This window comes from Papaver somniferum, chromosome 1 (assembly GCF_003573695.1).
Source record: "Papaver somniferum cultivar HN1 chromosome 1, ASM357369v1, whole genome shotgun sequence".
Taxonomy (NCBI): domain Eukaryota; kingdom Viridiplantae; phylum Streptophyta; class Magnoliopsida; order Ranunculales; family Papaveraceae; genus Papaver; species Papaver somniferum.
The window spans coordinates 113328665-113349781 of NC_039358.1; positions in this window are offsets into that span (position 1 = coordinate 113328665).

Here is a 21117-nt window from a genome sequence, read left to right on the forward strand (position 1 = left end):
AAAAAATTGTATAAAAGGAATTAATCCTTTTTTTTTAATTTCTCCACGTCCAGATCTCCATCACCTCTCCTCCTTCACGCCAGCAGCTTGAAGTTCCGCCGCCACCTGATCGCCGTCGCCGCCGTTGCCGCCGGCCAACTTCTGGCCGCTCAGGTGCGTGCGTGTTTTTTTTTTTTTTTTGATGTTTGCTGATGTTGTGACCTTCATGAGTTGTTCATTTTTATCATGATGATGAAAACGTATATATTGGTATGAGTTTTATGAAAACCCTCGTTTTTGAAAACGTATGTTCGTTCGATCGTTAGTTTTGAAAACTAACTATAATCCCTGATTTAGGAGAGATTTTTTTTTTAATATATGAACTTAGGTACAGTGATAAAACTTAGTGTATGAGATTTCATGTGTACCACGGTTTTATCATAAAAGGAGTAAATTTTCACGAAATCGAAATAATCCTTCGTTTTAAAGAAATTACGACGACGAAGGAAATTCATATGATGAACTTGTGTCCAGTGAAAATTTTCTTATGAGATTTCATGTAAATAAAAACTTTATCATATGTATGAGATGTGAGCTTTCACAGTATTTGAAATAAACCTTCGTTTTAAAGACAAATAACGACGATACGAAGGAAAAATAGTTTTTTTTATATGCAGCCGTGACATATATTGTGCAAAATATGATGGTATATTTTATTTGCATGAATTTGTTTTCATTAGATAAAAATCCTTGAGAATTTATGTATGCAAGTTGCATTAATTGTTGTTTTTGAAAAATCAAACGTGTGTTTTGAGGAACCTTCGAAGATAGACAATATATTTATGATGAATATTTTATTGTTATAAACTTCATAGGTCAGTTGTGTGAATGTTCACATTATGAAAATTGTGTCGCGATTTCATGAAAATCAGTTTCGGAAATTAAATAAAGTTTCGTTCGTTTTTGCAGTTTTCGAAGAGACGAACGATTTTGAGGTGTTAACTTAGCATACTATCATTAGTAGAATTGTAAAAGGTAAGAGTTCAGAGTTACCATTTTTGCTTGTATTTCCTTGATTTATATCTGGACGGCATACTGAAGTAGAATGTAGTGTGAACCTTTTCAGCTACTCAGCAAAGATGACCAATTCCCAAGCTGACGACCTCGAGGGAAGAGATGTGCGTTGATGATGGTATCTCCAGAGATGAGACATGCATGGATGAAACTTCCGTTGGGGGAGACGAAGACGAAATCCCTGGGATTAAGAATGTCCCGAACATAGATGATGCATTCTTTGAAAAAGATATTCCAGGAGCTGAGCAACATTTGAAATCCCCAGTGTATCGTCTTTTGATAAATCCCAGAACTGTTACTCAGAAGAAATTGGTGACTCCTAAGACAGTGATTCGATTTTGTCTTGAACGAGGGATCTTCACCTCATCAATCATAGAGTTTAAGCTTTCTCGACGACCTTTGGAGAAATTTCCGGCTGGGCGAGGCATATGTTGGGTTTTCCTCATGTGAGGACTATGCTCGACCAGGCGCAGGTGACGAGAGCTATTCAAGCTTCTGGAGAGTTGTTCATTTATCATGACGCAAGTGGTATTGTGGCTCTGTTTGCTCGCTGGTGCATTCCCACTCACACTTTCATATGTAGATGGGGAGAGTTTACCATTACCTTGGAAGACGTGGCGGCTCTGATGCATCTCCCAATCACGGGCAATCTTCCTGGGGATCTTTCAGATGAGGAGACCGCCGTTTCTCATGTCTTGACAGCTGCAATGGAGAAAGCGAATAAGGCTGGTAGTAAAGGATGCTATGCTTCCTGGTTGACACACTGGTGGCCCAAAGACGAGGTTTCTGATAAACCCATCGACGGTATGTTACCCATTGCTGCTTTCTTATGTTTATGGTTGTCCAGAGACGTTTTTGAAGACAGTGGAAACTTGTTGAAGCCTTTTGTGATTCCCTTTGCTATTAAGATGGCTCAAGGTGAGCAACTTCCGATAGGTAGTTTATTCTTAGGCTCCTTGTATTACAACCTGGACTCCTTGATTATAGACTCCAGTGTGTCGAACGGCTCTATGAAGATTGAGTGTTATGCCAACACGATGTTTCTTCAAGCTTTGATGTGGGAGCACTTTAAGAATTATGCACCTACTCCACGTAATGTTCTGCAAGGACCGAATACTGATGCGCGCCATACTTTCCCTGAGAAAGATAATGCTAGGATCATGCGTTGGTCCACAAAGCACCTCGTTCTAAAATACGCTTCATTGATGTGTTAGATGAAGAATCTGAGTTCAATTTTCGCCCGTGGGTGTCAGTCCCTGATTATGTTTCTCAGCCGATGACTTTCAATACTGGAGAAAGCACGAGTTTGACGTCTGGTGCGCATCTGAGTGATGGCGAAAGATCTTTCATGTTGAGTTGCACCCCTGGTCATTTGCTATCAGCCACGTTTGGAGAGCTTTCAGTGGAGGAGTATAATATTGATAGAGCAGCTCGACAAATGGGTATGGATCAGTGTGTTCCAACCATACGGAGAAGGAAGCCATCAGTTGAGCAACTCAGGACTCATTTGGATCATACTCACGTGGAAGGGAGTAGTAGTACTGGTTTCCTGGTTCTGATAGATTCGCCTATGTAACCCCAGGTTATGTAGAATTCTGGGATCAGCAACTTGGCGTTTGCGTGGCTTTGTAAGATTTCCCAGACCTCCATTCAAGGATCTTCCTTCGGCTGAGATGATTTCCAGTCGACCAAGATTGAAGTATCTTTCTGGTGATAAACGAAAGTCGTCTCCAGGATGCTCTCAGGTATGTTTCTTCATATAATCTTCACGAAATTATAAGAACTGTATTCTGATTATATTACTGGATTTCACCACAGGACGGTCGTAATATACGACCTCGAATCGGTGTAGATTTCTCAGAGACTGAGGCGGTTATTCATGGCGGAGAAGGCAGGCATAAAGGTTATAAGCTGTTACCTAATACCGTAAAGTCCCCAGTTGGTGCTTTGGTGAGTTTCCAATATTTTCCTCCTCTTTCTCGCCCATATTATTAGGATCTTGAAACCGATATTGTTATTCCGTTGCAGATTTTGCTCCATCAAGTATTGATGGTCTTCGGTTCTCCGCCTTTGAGCAAGCAATTCCTGACTTGAGCGATGAAGGAGAAGCTGTAAGTATCTCTTCACATGTTCGATTATGACTTTATTGATGAAATGCTAATTGTTTGAGAATATGTCCAGGAGGATGTCGTTATGGATGGAAGTGCTGCACTCGACCGTCTCTTGAAAATAGAGACACAGGCAGTGCTAAGGATTTGGAGCTGAATGGAAGTAATGATCCTCCCATCGTTGACACGGACAATCCCAACTCCTTGAATGCTTTGGATATCCCTCAAGTAAGCATATACTCTGTACATTCTTCATGGAAGCATAGAATTGCTGATTTTTTGAATGAATGAATGTGAATCCATGTGCGTATATGAAAATGTAGTCAAATTTCGTCGTCAGAAAATTCGGAACCCAGTTTTTTAGTAAAAATGCCGTAGAATCTTCGTCCGGAATCGGATTTTGATGATCTGCATGTGCAAATTCAAGCCCGGAAAATTTCCAAGCTTTATAAAGAAGATTTTTAAGTTTTGAGCACGTTCAGAGCCTGAAAAAGGCGAAATAGTAAACTTCCAGGAGACTTCCAGGACTTTTTCAGATTGCGCATCACTTGATATTTTGGCCACATCTACTTGCTCGTTCATCGGATTGTCATGAAATTTTGACATGTCGTAGAGGACATCCATACAAAGAGAATTGTATATGTCCCATCCTCAAATTCCTTGTAGATTGCTCCCAGTTCGTCTCTTAGTACAGAGCAGAGTTCAGTTTCTTCAGACGGACTCATCGTAAAACGTGTTTTCATGACTTTTATGTTATTTGCTCGTGCCTTGAATGTATTATGATGAACCTTGATGATGTTGCCTTGCTGGTATACTGTGTTTCATAATCTCCTTTGGATTCGTGACTCTAACCTCATGTAATCTTCGTATTAGGTGCTAAATACCGAAGTTGAGGATACTGGAGCCAACGATGATAACTCTAACCATTCTGGAGTTATTGATGAAGAGACAACCATCCCTGCACTTCAAGGCCATGAGAAGGTACTATGATATGGAAACCCAGATGGTTGTTGCCTCAGTGATAGAAGAAACCGAGACAGCAGCGGAGAATACCGAAGGAATTATTGCTTTGGTTGTGGAAGCCGCTCCAGTGACTGAGAACCGTATAATAGTGTATGAATATCCAACTGCAGGAGTTGCTTTCGATCCTCCATTTACACTTCACTCCCATATCATGAACTGATAGTGGATTCAACGTTCCCATTGGATATGCACGCTTGTACGAGACAATATGGAAGAAGTTTGGCCACATGATCGTTGACAGGAATCCTGGGCGTGCTTATGCTTTAACCATGCAAGTAGGCGTTATCTTGCGTGTCGTGAGTGATATGCGTGCCAGACCTAGGAATACTGTGACTCCAGATATACTCTTTGATTGGGAGTTTAACTTGGAGAATTCAGAGAGACTTGGCCTCAACGTGAAATGGCTTCGCAAGCAAAAAACGTTATCAAGGATTCATGTGAGAAGAACATACCCTTTCCCAATGATGCTGTGAAGGAGAAGGAGGACAAGATTTCCAAGCTGACCGAGGAGTTGAACAAGGAGAGGGCGGCTTTGCAAATCTTGAAGGATGCTGATGAGCGAAAGCCTTTTCTTGCTGATTTCCTTTGATTATCTCTTGAACTTCTGAACTTCTGAGAGATGTGAGGTTTATACTTGGGTTTTGATATTTAGATGGTTTTGGATTGACTGATGGTTAAGGATTTTCTTGTAGATTTGAGATTTCTTTTACGAAATATGAACTGAATTTTGATAAATTGCTGAATTCAAATACTAATTGCAAGTATTGCAAACGTTTTGGAGGAATTGAAATACAAATGAAAGAAAATCCTAAATGTTAAATCCAAACGCCATGAATGCTTCGAACGCCCAATACCTCAAATGTCCAATAATTTCAGATAAACGCCTTGAGCCAATTTTCGTGAATTACTGGCAGGGTTCTGTCATCTGTGTTGATCAATTTGTAGTATCCTCCGGACACGGACTTAGCGACCATGAATGGTCCTTCCCAATTGGAGTTCCTTGTAGAATGAAGACCGCTCTGAACTTCTTTGAGAACCAGGTATCCTTCATGAAACTTGTTAGGATTGGTCGATCGTGCCTTGAATATCTTCCGCTGATTCGGAATTCCCTGTTTGACGGAATTCCTCGATTTTGGCCCGTACGGACACTCGCGCGGAAGAGAGTATCCAGCATAGTGTTGATCATGCTTAGTCGGATCTTCAACAATAAACCTCTCGATGTGACCGATTTGAAGAAGTTATGAACCCAACCATTGGGTGTAATATTGCTGAGGTGAATTTACCCACTCGTAGCTTTTGATGACTGCTAAAGTGTTCATGGGGAGGATTCCCTGGGCCATATTAGCATATCTGAACATTGGTAATATTGGAGCATGAGGAGAAATAAGACTTGCCTGAGCTCGAAACCTTCTGACAAAGGTGTGCGGATTTTCTCCAAGTTCCTGCGTAAGTCCTATCAGAGTTTTTACTTATTTCAGATGTTCAAACAGTAGTGCGTCCTATGCTTCGTCTTCTGACTCGGAATCCTTGTCGATGACAGGATGTGTTGAAGGCATCGTTATTCTTCCAGCATGAATCCAAGTTCTTCCAAGGACCATGTCGTATCCAGGGTCTTCCCGGATTATGAAAAACTTGGCCTCAGTGCAGATCAATCTTTACGTAACTTTGAGAGTGATGAAGCTGTATGCATCTCTGGAGATTCCTTCGTGGTCCCTGATTTCTATGGGAGCGTGGGTGGCTTCCTGTCGATTAATACCAGCAGCTCTGAGAGTTTTCAAAGGGATGTTGTTAACAGCGGTACCAACATCGACGAACGCCCTCTTGAACTCATTTCCTTTAATGTGCACTGTGGTGAGCAGTCCCCAGTCATACATTTCTTTGTCGATGGCTGAAGGTTCGGTAGTGGTCTCTTGGATCAGCAGGCGTTTTCCGGACACGATGTGGTTCGGTGCAGCAAACATGTCTTTCCTTTGAGCTTTCGAAATATACAACAACTCGCAGACATGTTCGATCAGAGATTGGACCGCTTCCTTGACAGGAGGTTCAGAGATGGTAAAAGTTCGGACTGGGAGGGGTTTTTTGTGTACTCCCTCAGTCCCCAGGTTGAGCTCTCCTGATTCGACATTTTCTTTGAATATGCGGTTCAAAATTTTGCAATCACTTGTGGGATGGCTGACGTATCTATGGAAGCGGCAATACCGAGGATTTTTCATGGCTTCTTCAGTTGGTTCCTTCTTGACATAAGGAAATTTGATTGCACCATCTTGGATCCAGGCATCGAGTAGGTCATTAACTTCTTCCACCGAACAGGAAAAATCAGGTGCTTCTGGATCTTCCGTATGCTGAGGAGGGACTTTCGAATTCTCCTTCTTGTGTGCCTTTGAAGGGGTGGAGGAAGTCTGCTTGTGTTGTGGTTCTGCTTTTCGCTTACCCCCTTCTGCGACAGCATTTGTTGAAGGTTGCAGGTTGTACTGTTTGTTGATCAAACGCCTGCTTCCTCGAGTGTCTTTTGAATCCTCAGTCTTTGTAGAATTTGCTCTTTCCAAAAGAGCAGGTGCAGTGGTTGCCGACCTTTTCGCAGCTTCGTGAAGCTCTGAGAAAGTATGGAATCGAAGGTTCTCCAGCAAGGCCCTGTAGACCGGGAGCATGCCATTGATGCACAAGTCCACCAGTTGTTGCTTCGTGACGTTTGGGTCATGACAATCCAGGGCTTAGACTCTGAATCTTTTCACATAATCATTGGGATTTTCACTGACCCTCTGAAACATTCTCCCAAAGTCGGAGAGGGTGACTTATTCTGAAACGAAGAAGTATTTCCTGTAGAATGCGTTAACCATTTCTCCCCAACTGTTGATAGTCCCGGGTGCGATGTTGTTATACCAGGTGTATGCTCTGCCTTTCAGAGACTTTGAGAATTCCTTGAGACGAACGACATGATTATGTTCATGTTCTCCCAGGGCTTCGAGAAAACGAGAGACATGTTCCCGAGCATTGCCAGTTCCATCATATAAGGTGAAGGTTGGAGAAACGTAACCTTTGGGGAGTGGAATCCTCTGCGTAATGGCAGGATAAGGCGGTTGATGACGATTGACATGCGATATTTTGTCTTTTCCACGGTTCTCCAAGAGGTGTTCCAGATCCTTGCGAGTGATGAAGTTCGATGATCCCTTCGCTGATGAGTTGTCTACAGCAGTTTTGCGGACTTCGTCGTCTTCTACTGTATGGATTGGAATTACTTCAAGATCGTCGTCTGAGGATTTCTCCTTCTCCTTTCCCTTCTCTTGAGTTTTATCTGACATCTTGTCAGTAAGAGTTTTGAGATAATTACACAACTCCTTCTGTGTAGCATCCATGTCAGTCTGATTCTTTGCAAGAGTCTCCTGCGCTTTGATAAGATCAGCAATGGTAGGTGGTGGATCTCCTCTGACTTCTTCAGGGTGTCGTCCGGACAGTGGATGACCTTCAACGTGAGGAGGAGTAATGTCACCACCATCAGTGTTGGAGGTCGGAATTGTCTTCGGGATATTCTGATTGTTGTTGTTGCTAGTGCTAGCATGGTTTGTGTTAGGATTCGTAACGGAACCTGACCTGAGATCAACCATCTTGTGGAATTGTGAGATTGCAACCGAGAGAATGATCTCCCACTATGGTCGCCAATCTGTAGATGGGGAAAAACGATTTGCTGGTTTTTAAGGAATTGAGGAGAGGAACGTACGGAGGAGACTCCTCGAACCAAGCGAAATGTTAAACCTCACACAGATGCACCGCTGCAAAGGGGGTGCTTTAGATTCGAGAGATCAATCTGTAGTACTCCGTCCTAAATCAAGACAATGACCGTTCCAGAGTAAATTCGGTCACAAGAGAGGATGGATTGATCTGTAGGAGGGAAGCTGGGAAATGTGTGGAATCAATGGTAATCAAAGATTGTGAGTGTATGAATTCTGAATATGATAAGCTCAGAATGATTGAAATTGCTCAATTGAGAGTAATTGCTCAATTGATGAGTTGATGATCTCGTGTTGTCGATGAGACGTGAGATTGATGATACTGTTGATGCTGATGATTCAATCATGATTCAGAGACTTATTTATATTGCTGGAATTTTAGACACCATGATCCCATGAAGTGTGACAGTTGATGGAATCAAGGAGTGGGGAAGTGGAGATCGTGTTTGAAACCAGTTGCTCAATGTGTGGATACTTGGTCGATTTTCCACCCACTACCTCGTGAATTCCTTCAACTGATTGCACGACTTGCTCACATTCCATCGTGTGTTTGAACACACGTATCGTAGATCGTCAGGCCAAAACCCTAAGTGATATCCCCCCAAAGTGACACGATTGACGTCTCGTGGTATGTTAGTCAATTGATGACTTCGTGGTTTGATGGGACGATGAGTCCATCTAGTTGCTGAGTTGAACATGATGTTCTGAAACTCATGAATTGAACATGTCATAAGACAGAGGTATAGTTCTTACGATGAAGTGAGCGAGTATTGCTCATTCGATGGATCGTTGAATATTGATTGTTGAACCAATATTCCTTGGTTTGAGCAAATATTTATCATCTGAGCAAGTGTTGCTCATGTGATGAATTGTTGAATGTTTGATCGTCTGAGCATGTGTTGCTCATCTGATGGATTATTGGCAGCGCACCAAAAATATTAATTAGAATACTGGTCGTTGAACCGAGCATAATTAATAAAATTAATGACCATGAGGTCGTCGTAAAATTATTAAGGTTTGAATCTTGAATGATGATCCTTGGATTCAGAAACCCTAATTTGATCAATTGATGATCAATTCATGGTTCGTCAGAAGTATAACCATGGGACGAAGGAGGGAGCGACTATATGGGACCGTGGATCAACCATGTAGTGTCCATATTCTCACGTGAGAAAATACAAAGAATTCCTGAAGAGTTGACGATTTGTTGGTGAAAGAATGATTAAATGTTGGTTTAATCATTTATTCGAAAATGCTCGTCTGAGCCTTATATGAGAAAACCTAATTAATTATGACGGAGTGAGGGACCGACCATGGGGTCATGAAACCGGCCCTGGGTAGTCACGTGACCGCCTGATGATCACTTCATGAAAATCCAAAGTGTTTGGAAGAGTCTTGGACCTAATACGTGCAATTGTGCAAATTAGGTCAAAATTGTGAAACTTGATGGGACTGGCTTCTATAAGCCAAATAGCCAATCTTGGTCGGTCAAGATAGCGTGCTCGTGTCCCCAAGGCGTCCGTGTCTCATTCCTGAGAATTTTGATATTTTCTGGCATGCAATTGAGCATCCATTCGAGAAAATACGCCAAAATTAGGGGTTTGACGAAACTGAGGAAAACACCATGAGATGATGGAAAATAATTATAAAATAAGGAATAAGGAGGCGTGGGACCGTCGAGGCCAAGGCATGGTCGGCCGGTCGTGGCCACGGTCCCGTGGTTCCTTTTCCTTAATTTTATAATATTTTGGTGATTTTATGAAAAATTCATGAATTTTGAGAAATTTAGGGAGTTTCCATGTATTGAAGGAGTTTTCATGAGTTCAAGGAAGCAAAAAATATTAAAATAATAAAAACAAGGGCGTATGGGACCGTGGAGGCGCGGCCGGCCGGCTAGGGCCCGGTCCCACGAGTTTCCCTAATTTTTATGTATTTTTAATGTGGATTTTCCTAATTTGAGAAAAATACCATGAAATCAAGGAGTTTCATGGGATGAAGGAAATCCTAAAAATAATAATAATAAAATATATGGGCGTGTGGGACCGGCTGAGGCATGGCCGGCAGGCTGGGGCCCGGTCCCACGCGTTTCCCTAATTTTATATTATTTATTTTTTTATGTATTTTGAAAATACCATGATTTGAAGGGATTTTCCTAATTTGAGAGAAATACCATGAAATCAAGGAGTTTCATGGGATGAAGGAAATCCTAAAAATATTAATAATAAAATATATGGGCGTGTGGGACCGGCTGAGGCATGGCCGGCCGGCTGGGGCCCGGTCCCACGTGTTTTCCTAATTTTATATTATTATTTTTATGTATTTTGAAAATACCATGATTTGAAGGAGTTTTCATGAAATCAGGGAAATAATAATAATAATAATAAAATAATGAGAAACCATAAGGTGTGGGGCCGGCTGGGACCAAGGCATGGCCGGTTGGCCAATGGTCACGCCCCACACTATTTTTCCTTAATTTTATATTATTTTCATGGGTTTATGAAAACGCCATGAAGTCGAGGAGTTTCCTCGAGATGAAGGAGATTTGTTCAAATGAAAGGATTTTCATCAGATGAAGGAAAATGATAAAATATGATAAAATATAAAACTGGCGTGGGATTGGTCATGGCACGGTCGGCCAGTCAATGAGTCCAATCCCTTGGCGCCTTGGTCAATATTTTGATTATTTATTATTTTCTTCCTATTTTGCAATAGGTTAATCGTTTCGTCGTATTTTGAAATACTCGTTCGTGCGGTGACTGTTAGTGCATCGTCGTTGAACACACTTTCACCATTTGGATCGGGGCTTACTTTGAGGTAGCTCAGACGCCCGGTTGTTGATTATTTATTACTAATTGTGGAATTCAGTGGAGAATAATTCACAAAACTGAGTAATAAGATGTTTATTATTAATTCATAGGATCAGCTGAGGATTCGACTACGAATTCCGAATAATAAAGTGAGCATTACCATTCCATGGGATCGTAGATTCGACCATAGAATCGGAGTAATTAAGTTTTATCTATTACCATTTATGAGACCAGTTGTGGATTCGATCATGAAATCGGAGTAATGAGATAATATAGTTATTGTTATTCTATGAGATCAAGTCGTGGATTCGATCATAGAATCAGAACAATTGTTATTGTCATTCCATGGGACCATTCGTGGATTCGACCATAGAATAGGAGCAATAATAGATTATTCTGGGAATTCAGTAGTGAATGTCACGACAGAATTAATCTTAATTAGGAATAATTAACTTTGTGGCTCTATACTAGCAGAGCAAGCTGTCTAGGAGCATTAATTATCCCGATATGAGCTTGTCGGTAAGTCATATCCTTTATATAGTTGTAGATGGGGAAAAACGATTTGCTGGTTTTTAAGGAATTGAGGAGACGACCGTACGGAGGAGACTCCTCGAACCGAGCTAAATGTTAAACCTCACACAGATGTACCGCTGCAAAGTGGGTGCTTTAGATTCGAGAGATCAATCTGTAGTACTCCGGCCTAAATCAAGACAATGACCGTTCCAGAGTAAATTCGGTCACAAGAGAGGATGGGTTGATCTGTATAAGGGAAGCTGGGAAATGTATGGAATCAATGGTAATGAAAGATTGTGGGTGTGTGAATTCTGAATATGATAAGCTCTGAATGATTGAAATTTCTCAATTGAGAGTAGTTGCTCAATTGATGAGTTGATGATCTCGTGTTGTCGATGAGACATGAGATTGATGATATTGTTGATGCTTCAATCATGATTCAGAGACTTATTTATATTGATGGAATTGTAGACACCATGATTCCATGAAGTGTGACAGTTGATGGAATCAAGGAGTGGGGAAGTGGAGATCGTGTTTGAAACCAGTTTCTCAACGTGTGGATACTTGGTCGATTTTCCACCCACTACCTCGTGAATTCCTTCAACTGATTGCACCACTTGCTCACATTCCATCGTGTGTTTGAACACACGTGTCGTAGACCGCCAGGCCAAAACCCTAAGTGATATCCCCCCAAAGTGACACGATTGACGTCTCGTGGTATGTTAGTCAATTGATGACTTCGTGGTTTGATGGGACGATGAGTCCATCTAGTTGCTGAGTTGAACATGATGTTCTGAAACTCATGAATTGAACATGTCATAAGACATAGGTATAGTTCTTACGATGAAGTGAGCGAGTATTGCTCATTCGATGGATCGTTGAATATTGATTGTTGAACCAATATTCCTTGGTTTGAGCAAATATTTATCATATGAGCAAGTGTTGCTCATGTGATGAATTGTTGAATGTTTGATCGTCTGAGCATGTGTTGCTCATCTGATGGATTATTGGCAGCGCACCAAAAATAATTAGAATACTGATATTGTTGATGATTCAATCATGATTCAGAGACTTATTTATATTGCTGGAATTTTAGACACCATGATCCCATTAAGTGTGACAGTTGATGGAATCAAGGAGTGGGGAAGTGGAGATCGTGTTTGAAACCAGTTGCTCAATGTGTGGAGACTTGGTCGATTTTCCACCCACTACCTCGTGAATTCCTTCAAATGATTGCACGACTTGCTCACATTGCATCGTGTGTTTGAACACACGTGCCGTAGACCGTCAGACCAAAAACCCAAAGTGATATCCCCCAAGTGACACGATTGACGTCTCGTGGTTTGTTAGCCAATTGATGACTTCGTGGTTTGATGGGACGATGAGTCCATGTAGTCGTTCAGTTGAACATGATGTTCGGAAACTCATGAATTGAACATGTCATGAGACAGAGGTATAGTTCTTACGATGAAGTGAGCAAGTATTGCTCATTCGATGGATCGTTGAATATTGATTGTTGAACCAATATTGAGCAAATATTCCTCGTCTGAGCAAGTGCTTCTCATGTGATGAATTGTTGAATATTTGATCGTCTGAACATGTGTTGCTCATCTGATGGATTATTGGCAGCGTCCCAAAAATATTAATTAAAATACGGTCGTTGAACCGAGCATAATTAATGAAATTAATGACCATGAGACCGTCGTAAAATTATTAAGGTTGGAATCTGGAATGATGATCCTTGGATTCAGAAACCCTAATTTGATCAATTGATGATCAATTCATGGTTGTCAGAATTTCAACCATGGGACGAAGGAGGGAGCGACTACGTGGGACCGTGGATCAACCATGTAGTGTCCATATACTCACGTGAGCAAGTACAAAGAACTTCTGAAGAGTTGGAGATTTGTTGGTGGAAGAATGATTAAATGTTGGTTTAATCATTTATTCAAAAAATGCTCGTCTGAGCCTTAGGTGAGAAAACCTAATTAATTATGACAAGGCGAGGGACCGACCATGGAGTCATGAAACCGGCCCTGGGTTATCCCGTGACCGTATGATGATCCCTTCATGAAAATCCAAAGTGTTTGGGAGAGTTTTGGATCAAATACAAGCAATTGTGCAAATTAGGTCAAAACTGTGAAAATTGATGGGACCGGCTTCCGTGAGCCAAAGATCCAATCTTGGTCGGTCAAGATAGCGTGCTTGTGTCCCCAAGGCGTCCGCATCTCACTCCTGAGAATTTTGATATTTTCTGGCGTGCAATTGAGCATTCATTCGAGAAAATATGCCAAAATTAGGGTTTCGACGTAACTGAGGAAAAACACCATGAGATGATGAAAAATAATTATAAAATAAGGAATGAGGAGGCGTGGGACCGCCATGGTCAAATCATGGTCGACCGGTCGTGACCATGGTCCCATGGTGCCTTTTCCTTAATTTTATGATATTTTGATGATTTTATGAAAAATTCATGAATTTTGAGAAATTTGATGAATTTTGGGAGTTTCCATGAATTGAAGGAATTTTCATGAGTTCAAGGAAGCAAAAGATATTAAAATAATAAAACAAGGGCGTGTGGGACCGTGGAAGGCATGACTGGCCGGCCAGGGCCCGGTCCCACATGTTTCCCTAATTTTATAATGATTTTATGAAAAATTCATGAATTTTGAGAAATTTGATGAATTTAGGGAGTTTCCATGAACTGAAGGAGTTTTCATGAGTTCAGGGAAGCAAAAAATATTAAAATAATAAAAACAAGGGCGTATGGAACCGTGGAGGCATGGCCGGCCGGCTTGGGCCCGGTCCCACGAGTTTTCATAATTTTTTAATATTTTTAAGGTATTTTTGATGATTTGAGGGAATTTTTCCTAATTTGAGAGAAATACCATGAAATCAAGGAATTTGATGAATTCAAGGAAAACTAATAATAAAATAATAAAACAAAGGGGCGTGTGGGACCGTCTAGGGCATGGCCGACCGGCCAAGGTCCGGTCCCACAAGTTTTCATAATTTATATTATTTTATTATTATTTGATGATTTGTGCAAAAATACCATGAATACAAGGAGTTTTTCATGAAATTAGAGAAATAATAATAATAAAATAATAAGAAATCGTGGGTGTGGGGCCGGTTGGGACCAAGGCATGGCCGGTTGGCCAATGGTCACGCCCCACACTCCTTTCCTTAATTTTATATTATTTTTTATGGATTTATGGAAGTACCATGAAACCGAGGAGTTTCCTCGAGACGAAGGAGATTTGATAAAATGAGAGGATTTTCATCAAATCATGGAAAATAATAAAAATGCATTAAAAATATAAAACTGGCGTGGGATTGACCACGACACGGTCGATCGGTCGTGTGTCCGTGCTCCCAGCACCCTGGTCAATAGTTTTAATTATTTATTATTTTCTTCTGTATTTTGCATAGGTTCATCGTTTCGTTGTATTTTTGAAATACTCGTTCATGCGGTGACTGTTAGTGTATCATCGTTGAATACACCTTCACCATTTGAATCGGGGCTTACTTAGAGGTAGCTCAGACGCCCGGTTGTTGATTATTTATTACTAATTGTGGAATTCAATGGAGAATAATTCACAAAACTGAGTAATAAGATGTTTATTATTAATTCATAGGATCAGCTGAGGATTCTACTACGAATTCAGAATAATAAAGTGAGCATTATCATTCCATGGGATCGTAGATTCGACCATAGAATCAGAGTAATTAATGTTTATCTATTAATATTTATGAGACCAGTTGTTGGTTCGATCATGAAATCGGAGTAATGAGATAATATAGTTATTGATATTCTATGAGATCGAGTTGTGGATTCGATCATAGAATCAGAACAATTGTTATTGTCCATGGGACCAGTCGTGGATTCGACCATGGAATAAGAGCGATTGTAATTAGGAATAATTAACTTTGTGGCTCTATACTAGCAGAGCAAGCTGTCTAGGAGCATTAATTATCCTGATACGATCTTGCCGGTAAGTCATATCCTTTATATAGTCAGGGTAAACTTGTTGTTTGTTCCTGAAGACGTTATTGCTCTATACTAGCAGAGCAAGCTGTCTAGGAGCCGTCCATCTCGTGATGCTATATAGAAATAATCACTGAAAGTATTCAATATTCATGAGATATGTCGTTGTCCAGTCGTGAGACTACATATCTACATGTACTCTGAGAGAAAGTACTCTCCGTTGAGAATTCGATGAGAGACCCGTGTCTCGATACTCACGTCTGATTGCTGAATCAGAGCTTCGTATAATTATGAGTTTACGAATTTAGACCTTGTTGAAAATCCACCATCTACATTAAGTCCCCTGCTTACTGAGGAAAGTGGTGTTCCTCAGTCAGCATTAAATGGTGATTTTTCGGTCATAAATAATAATACCAGTAATTGAACTTAGTCGTAAGTTGAGACGTTACCGGATTTAAAGAGCATGAGCAAACTACAACTTGATGAATGCTTCAACGTCATGATTGGAGCGTCGTTTGATGAGCATAAATTGGTGTTGAACCGCTGGTTTGGACGACGAGTTCGTGGTCGGTTAGGATTCGCGGGTCGGGCCCAATAAGAAAATCCTTAGAAAATTAGGTTTTGGAAATAAAATTGATATAAAAGGGATTAATCCTTTCTTTTTATTTTCCTTCACACACGGACAGCACCTTCATCACCTCTCCATCACCTTCACGTCAGCAGCGAGTGGAGGAAATTTTTTGCCGGAGCTTCGCCGCCGTCGCCGCCGGCCAACTTCTGGCCGATTCGCCCAGGTTCGTTTTTTCTTTTCTTTTCTGTTTGCTGATGTTTATGATCCTCATGAGTTGTTCATGCTTTGATCATGATGAAGTTATATACATGTGTGTATATTAGTGTGAGTTTTATGAAAAAGCCCTCGTTTTTGAAAACGTATGTTCGTTCGATCGTTAGTTTTGATAACAAATTATAATCCCTGATTTAGGAGAGATTTGTTTTTTAATATGAACCTAGGTCCAGTGATAAACTTAGTGTATGAGCTTTCATGTATACCAAGGTTTCATCATAAAAGAAGTGAATTTTCATGAAATTGGAAAAATCCTTCGTTTTAAAGACAAATAATGATGACACGAAGGAAAATATGTATGATGAACTTGTGTCCAGTGATAAAATTTTGCTTATGAGCTTTCATGTAAATACAAAACTTTATCATATGTATGAGATGTGAGCTTTCACAATATTTTTTGAAATAAACCTTCGTTTTAAAGACAAATAACGACGATACGAAGGAAAAATATTTTTTTTATCTATATGTATATGCAGCCGTGACATATATTGTGCAAAATATGATGATATATTTTATTTTCATGAGTTTGTTTTCGTTAAATAAAATCCTTGAGAGTTTATGTATGCAAGTTGCATTAATTGTTGTTTTTTCGAAAAATCAGAAACGTGGGTTTTGAGGAACCTTCGAAGATAGACAATATATTTATGATGAAATATTTTATTGTTGTAAACTTCATAGGTCAGTTTTGTGAATGTTCACATTATGAAAATTGTGTCCGTGATTTTATGAAAAATCAGCTTTGAAATTAACAAAGTTTCGTTCGTTTTTTGCAGTTTTCGAAGAGACGAACGATTTTGAGGTGTTAACTCTAGTATTACTATCACCATTGTTAGTGAAAGTATAAAAGGTAAGAGTTAAGAGTTACCAGTTTTTGCTTGTATTTCCTTGATTTATATCTGGACGGCATACTGAAGTAGAATGTAGTGTGAACCTTTTCAGCTACTTAGCAAAGATGTCCGATTCCCAAGCTGACGACGCCTTGAGGGAAGAGATGTGCGTTGATGATGGTATCTCCAGAGATGAGACATGCATGGATGAAACTTCCGTTGGGGGAGACGAAGACGAAATCCCTGGGATTAAGAATGTCTCGAACATAGATGATGCATTCTTTGAAAAAGATATCCCAGGAGCTGAGCAACATTTGAAATCCCCAGTGTATCGTATTTTGATAAATCCAAGAACTGTTACTCAGAAGAAATTGGTGACTCCTAAGACAATGATTCGATTTTGTCTTGAACGAGGGGTCTTCGCCTCATCAATCATAGAGTTTAAGCTTTCTCGACGACCTTTGGAGAAATTTGCCGGCTGGGCGAGGCATATGTTGGGTTTTCCTCATGTGAGGACTATGCTCGACCAGGCGCAGGTGACGAGAGCTATTCAAGCTTCTGGAGAGTTGTTCATTTATCATGACGCAAGTGGTATTGTGGCTCTGTTTGCTCGCTGGTGCATCTTCCTGAGGATCTTTTAGATGAGGAGGCCGTCATTTCTCATGTCTTGACAGCTGCAATGGAGAAAGCGAATAAGGCTGGTAGTAAAGGATGCTATGCTTCCTGGTTGAAACACTGGTGGCCCAAAGACGAGGTTTCTGATAAACCCATCGACGGTATGTTACCCATTGCTGCTTTCTTATGTTTATGGTTGTCGAGAGACATTTTTGAAGACAGTGGAAACTTGTTGAAGCCTTTTGTGATTCCCTTTGCTATTCAGATGGCTCAAGGTGAGCAACTTTCGATAGGTAGTTTATTCTTAGGCTCCTTGTATTACAACCTGGACTCCTTGATTATGGACTCCAGTGTGTCGAACGGCTCTATGAAGATTGAGTGTTATGCCAACACGATGTTTCTTCAAGCTTTGATGTGGGAGCATTTTAAGAATTATGCACATACTCCACGTAATGTTCTGCAAGGACCGAATACTGATGCGCGCCATACTTTCCCTGAGAAAGATAATGCTAGGATCATGCGTTGGTCCACCAAGAAGCCTTGTTCTAAAATACGTTTTATTGATGTGTTAGATGAAGAATCTGAGTTCAATTTTCGCCCGTGGGTGTCAGTCCCTGATTATGTTTCTCAACCGATGACTTTCAATACTGGAGAAGGCACGAGTTTGACGTCTGGTGCGCATCTGAGTGATGGCGAAAGATCTTTCATGTTGAGTTGCACTCCTGGTCATTTGCTATCAGTCACGTTTGGAGAGCTTTCAGTGGAGGAGTACAATATTGATAGAGCAGCTCGACAAATGGGTATGGATCAGTGTGTTCCAACCATACGGAGAAGGAAGCCATCAGTTGAGCAACTCAGGACTCATTTGGATCATACTCACGTGGAAGGGAGTAGCTACTGGTTTCCTGGTTCTGATAGATTCGCCTATGTAAACCCAGGTTATGTAGAATTATGGGACCAGAAACTTGGGCATTTGCGTGGCTTTGTAAGATTTCCCAGACCTCCATTCAAGGATCTTCCTTCGGCTGAGATGATTTCCAGTCGACCAAGATTGAAGTATCTTTCTGGTGATAAACGAAAGTCGTCTTCAGGATGCTCTCAGGTATGTTTCTTCATATAATCTTCACGAAATTATAAGAACTGTATTCTGATTATATTACTGGATTTCACCACAGGACGGTCGTAATATACGACCTCGAATCGGTGTATATTTCTCAGAGACTGAGGCGGTTATTCATGGCGGAGAAGGCATCCATAAAGGTTATAAGTTGTTACCTAATACCATAAAGTCCCCAGCTGGTGCTTTGGTGAGTTCCCAATATTTCTCACCGTGACTTTCATTGCTATTAGCATTAGAATCATGAAGCCAACGTTGTTAATTTTGTTGCATAATCTTACTCCATCAAGTCTTTAAGGTCTTCAATTTTCTGCTACTGAACAAGCAATTGCTGATTTGAGTGACGAGGAAACTGTAAGTATTTCTTCACATGTTCAAATGTAGTGCTTCATGGATGAAAATATTGATTGTAAAGGTCGTGTACAGGAGGATGTCGTCATGGAGATGGAGAATTCTGGAACTCAATCATCCTCTGGTAAGGGGAATGAAGGTAATTCCCAAGATTCGAAACCGGATGGAAGTGATGTTCCTCTTGTCGTTGATGTGGACAATTCCAACCCCTTAGACACTTTGGAGACTCCTCAAGTAAGTATATATCCTGTATATTCTTCATAGAAGTATAAAAGTGTTGACTTGTGAATGAATGAATGAGAACCCATGTGAATATATGAAAACTTAGTCGAACTTCGTCGTCAGAAAATTCAGAACCCAGCTTTTAGTAAAAACGCTGTAGAATCTTCGTCCGGAGTCGGATTTTGATGATCTGCATGTGCAAATTCAAGCCCGGAAAATTTCCAATCTTTAACTTAGAAGCTTTTTAAGTTTTGAGCACGTTCAGAGCTTGAAAAAGGCGAATAGTAAACTTCCAGGAGACTTCCAGAACTTTTTGAGATTGCGCATCACTTGATATTTTGGCCACATCTACCCGCTCGTTCATCGGATTGTCATGAAATTTTGACACGTCATAGAGGACATCCATACAAAGAGAATGGAATTTGTCCCATACTCATATTCCTTGTAGATTGCTCCCCAGTCCGTCTCTTAGTACAGGGCAGAGTTCAGTTTCTTCAGACAGACTCATCGTAAAACGTGTTTTCATGATTTTCATGCTATTCGCTCGTGTCTTGAATGTAGTATGATAAACTTTGATGATTTTTCCTTGCGGGTATACTGTGTTTCATAATCTCCTTTGTCTTCGTGACTCTAACCTCATGTAATCTTCGTATTAGGTGCTAAATACCGAAGTTGAGGATACTGGAGCCAATGATGATAACTCTAACCCTTCCGAAGTTATTGATGAAGAGATGGATATCCCTGCACTTAGAGGACATGAGAAGGTCGCTGCTGATGTTATGGAAAACCAGATGATTGTTGCCTCGGTGATAGAAGAAACCGAGATAGCAGCGGAGAATACCGAAGGAACTGTTGCTTTGGTCGTGGAAGCCGCTCCGGTGATTGAGAACCGTATAATAGTGTATGAATATCCAACTGCAGGGGTTGCTTTCGATCCTCCCTTTAACACTTCACTCCCGTATCATGAACTGGTCGGTGGATTCAGCGTTCCCATTGGATATGCACACTTGTACGAGACGATATGGAAGAAGTTCGGCCACATGATCGTTGACAGGAACCTTGTGCTTACTTATGCTTTAACCATGCAAGTAGGCGTTATCTTGCGTGTCGTGAGTGATATTTATACGAGACCCAGGAATATCGTGACTCCAGATATACTCCTTTCCAAACGATGTTGTGAAGGAAAAGGAGGACAAGATTGCCAAGCTGACCGAGGAGTTGAACAAGGAGAGGGCGGCTTTGCAAATCTCGAAGGATGCTAATGAGCGAAAGCCTTTTCTTGCTGATCTCTTAAACTTCTGAACTTCTGAGAGATGTGAGGTTTATACTTGGGTTTTGATATTTAGATGGTTTTGGATTGACTGATGGTTAAGGATTTTCTTATAGATTTGATAGAGATTTTCTTTTACGAAATATGAACTGAATTTTGATAAATTGCTGAATTCAAATACTGATTGCAAGTATTGCAAATGTTTTGGAGGAATTGAAATAAAAATGAAAGATAATCCTAAATGTTAAATCCCAACGCCATGAGTGCTTCAAACGCCCAATACCTTAAATATCCAATAGTTTCAGATAAACGCCTTGAGCCAATTTTCGTGAATTACTGGTAGGGTTCTGCCATCTATGTTGGTCAATTTGTAGTATCCTCCGGCCACGGACTCAACGACCACGAATGGTCCTTCCCAATTGGAGTTCCTTGTAGAATGAAGACCGCGCTGAACTGCTTTGAGAACCAGGTCCCCTTCATGAAACTTATTGGGCTTGGTTGATCGTGCCTTGAATATCTTTCGCTGATTCGGAATTCCCTGTTTGATGGAATTCCTCGATTTTGGCCCGTACGGACACTCACGTGGAAGAGAGTATCCAGCATAGTGTTGATCATGCTTAGCCAAGTCTTCAGCAATAAACCTCTCGATGGAGT